The 3444-nt window shown below is 33.1% G+C and overlaps 1 non-coding gene across 1 annotated transcript; it reads left to right on the forward strand.

Annotated features, from left to right (window-relative positions):
* The first annotated feature begins 216 nt into the window (after positions 1 to 216).
* Positions 217 to 324, forward strand: LOC112788353 (small nucleolar RNA R71). The gene has a single exon (XR_003195720.1). It is a non-coding gene; the product is annotated as a small nucleolar RNA R71 (small nucleolar RNA).
* Positions 325 to 3444: the final 3120 nt, after the last annotated feature.

The following is a 3444-nucleotide window of genomic DNA, read 5'->3' on the forward strand; positions in this document are numbered from 1 at the left end:
AATCTCAAGAACTCCTTTCTTCTGAGTTGTCCCATTATTCACAGGATTCCTTTCAGAAGTGTACATGAACTTGTTATTTGCAACCATTTTAATGAGTTCCTGGGCTTCTGTAGGTGTATTCTTCAGATGAAGAGATCCTCCAGCAGAGTGGTCCAATGACATCTTGGACAATTCAGACAAACCATTATAGAATATACATATGATGCTCCATTCTGAAAGCATGTCAGAAGGACACCTTTTGATCAATTGCTTGTATCTTTCCCAAGCTTAATAGAGGGATTCACCTTCCTTCTGTCAGAAGGATTGGACTTCCACTCTAAGCTTGCTCAACTTCTGAGGTGGAAAGAATTTGCCCAAGAGAGCATTGACCAGCTTTTCCCAAGAGTTCAGGCTTTCTTTAGGTTGTGAGTCCAACCATGTCCTAGCTCTGTCTCTTACCGCAAAAGGGAAAAGCATAAGTTTATAGACCTCAGGATTAACCCCATTGGTCTTAACAGTGTCACAGATTTGCAAGAATTCAGCTAAAAACTGATGAGGATCTTCCAATGGAAGTCCATGAAACTTGCAATTCTGCTGCATCAGAGAAAGTAATTGAGGCTTAAGCTCAAAGTTGTTTGCTCTAATTGCAGGAATTGAGATGCTCCTTAAAAGAGGGTGCAATAAAGTCACCAAGCATCTTCCTTGCATCTCCACCATTATTATTAGGTTCGGCCATCTCTTCTTCTTCAAAAAATTCTGTCAGTCCTCTCCAGAGTGTTGTGCTTTAGCTTCTCTTAGCTTCTTCTTTAGAGTCCTTTCAGGTCCGGATCAGCTTCAACAAGAATGTTCTTATCCTTGCTCCTGCTCATATGAAAAAGAAGAGAACAGAAAAGAATAGGAATCCTCTATGTCACAGTATAAAGATTCCTTTATGTGAGTAAAAGAATAGAAGAGTAGAATGTAGAAGAGAGAAGATGAAGAATTCGAACACAGAGAGGGAGGAAGGGTTCGAATTATAAGAAGAAGAGAAGTGTTAGTAAACAAATAAATAGGAAGAGATGATAGAGAGAGAGAGAATTCGAATTTTAAATTAAAATAAAAGGAAAATATTTTTGTTTATATTTTAATTATTGGTTTGTATTTGAAAATTATAAAAAGGAATAAAATTAAATTAAAATTTAAAACAATTAGATAATTAAAAAGAATTTTGAAAAAGTGGTGAGGAGTTTTCAAAAATTAGAGAGAGAAAAGTAGTTTGGTGGTTTTGAAAAAGATAAGAAATAGTAAACTTTTAAAATCAAACAAAAAGTCAAGTAGTTAATTGAAAAAGATTTGAAAATCAATGTTGAAAAGATAAGAAGTTAGAAAAGATTTTGAAATTGATTTTGAAAAATATATGATTGAAATTTATTTAAAAAAAGATTTGAAAAGGAAATTAAAAAGATTTGATTTTTGAAAATTAAAGTTGATTACTTGACTAACAAGAAACTAAAATATATGATTCTAAAATTTAAAGATTGATCCTTTCTTAATAGGCAAGTAACAACTTGAAATTTTTTGAATCAAAATATTAATTGTTAGCATTAATTTCGAAAATTTGAACTAAGAAAAAGATTTTGAAAATTGATTTTTGAAATTTTTTCGAAAATAAAATAAAAAAATGAAAAAGATTTGATTTTTTTAAAAGATTTGAAAAAGATAGAATTTTTTTTATTTGAAATTTTGACTTGACTAACAAGAAACAACCAAAGTTTAAAACTTTTGACTAAATCAATTCAAAATTTCGAAATTTATGAGAAGAATAAGGGAAAGATATTTTTTTTTTATTTTTGAATTTTTAATGAGGAAAGAGAAAAACATCAAAATGAAACATGACATAAAAATTATGAATCAAATCAAGAAAAATGTGCAAGAACACTTTGAATGTCAAGATGAACACCAAGAACACTTTGAATGTCAAGATGAACACCAAGAACTTATTTTTGAAAATTTTTAAGAAAAGAAAGACATGCAAGACACCAAACTTAAAAATTTTTAAACTTTAGACAATAAGAATTCAAAAATGCATATGAAAAATAAGAAAAGACACAAAACAAGAAAAACATAAGATCAAACAAAGACAATCATCAAGAACAACTTGAAGATCATGAAGAACACATGCATGAATTTTTTCGAAAATTTAAAGAAAGATTAAAAAGATGCAATTGACACCAAACTTAAAATTTGACACAAGACTCAAACATGAAATTTTTTTTTGTTTTTATGATTTTATTAAAATTTTGTTTTAGATTTTTCGAAAATTAATCAGGAAAAGAAAATAAAGAAATTCAAAATTTTTACTAAGAATTCCAGGAATCATGCAATGTTAGTCTAAAGCTTCGGTCCAAAAATTTAGACATGGCTTAATAGCCAGCCAAGCTTTATGCGAAAGCTTCGGTCCAAAAGATTAGACATGGCCACTGGCCAGCCAAGCTTCAGCAGAGCATTACATACAACAACCAAATTGGTGGGAATCAAAAAGCTCCTGCAATGATAAGTGGAAACCTCGGTCCAAAAGAATTTAGACATGGCTTGACAGCCAGCCAGGTTTCAACAGATCATGATGAAACTCTAGAATTCATTCTTAAAAATTCTGAAGAACATAGAATAATTTATTTTTTTGTTTTTTTTGAAATTAAAAATAAAAAGATTAAACATAAAATAAAATTACCTAATCTGAGCAACAAGATGAACCGTCAGTTGTCCGAACTCGAACAATCCCCGGCAACGGCGCCAAAAACTTGGTACGCCGGAATCGTGATTGTTCATTCCCTGGCTATAGTGCCAAAAACATGGTATGGGAGAACGTGATCTCAATACTTCACAATTCCGTATAACTGACCAGCAAGTGCCCTGGGTCATCCAAGTAATAAACCTTACGTGAGTAAGGGTTGATCCCACAGAGATTGTCGGCTTGAAGCAAGCTATGGTCATCCTTGTAAATCTCAGTCAGGCGGATTCAATTGGTTGTGAGGTTTTGATAATTAAAATATAAATAAACCAGAATATAGAATAGAGATACTTATGTAATTCATTCGTGGGAATTTCAGATAAGCGTCTGGAGATGCTTTGTTACTTCTGAACTTCTGTTTTCCTACTGTCTTCTTCCAACCATGTGTTACCTCCTTCCATGGCAAGCTGTATGATCCTCTCGGATGAAAACAAATCCATATGCGCTGTCACCGCACGGCTAATCATCTGTCGGTTCCCGCTAGTGTCGGAATAAGACCATTGTCTTTTTGCACACTGTCACTGCGCCCAACATTCGCAATTTTGAAGCTCGTCACAGTCATCCCTTCCCAGATCCTACTCAGAATACCACAGACAAGGTTTAGACTTTTCGGATCTCAGGAATGCTGCCAATGGTTCTAGCCTATACCATGAAGACTCTGATCTCACGGAATGGAATGCTCTGTTGTCAGGAGA

Source organism: Arachis hypogaea, chromosome 20, assembly GCF_003086295.3.
Source record: "Arachis hypogaea cultivar Tifrunner chromosome 20, arahy.Tifrunner.gnm2.J5K5, whole genome shotgun sequence".
Lineage (NCBI taxonomy): Eukaryota > Viridiplantae > Streptophyta > Magnoliopsida > Fabales > Fabaceae > Arachis > Arachis hypogaea.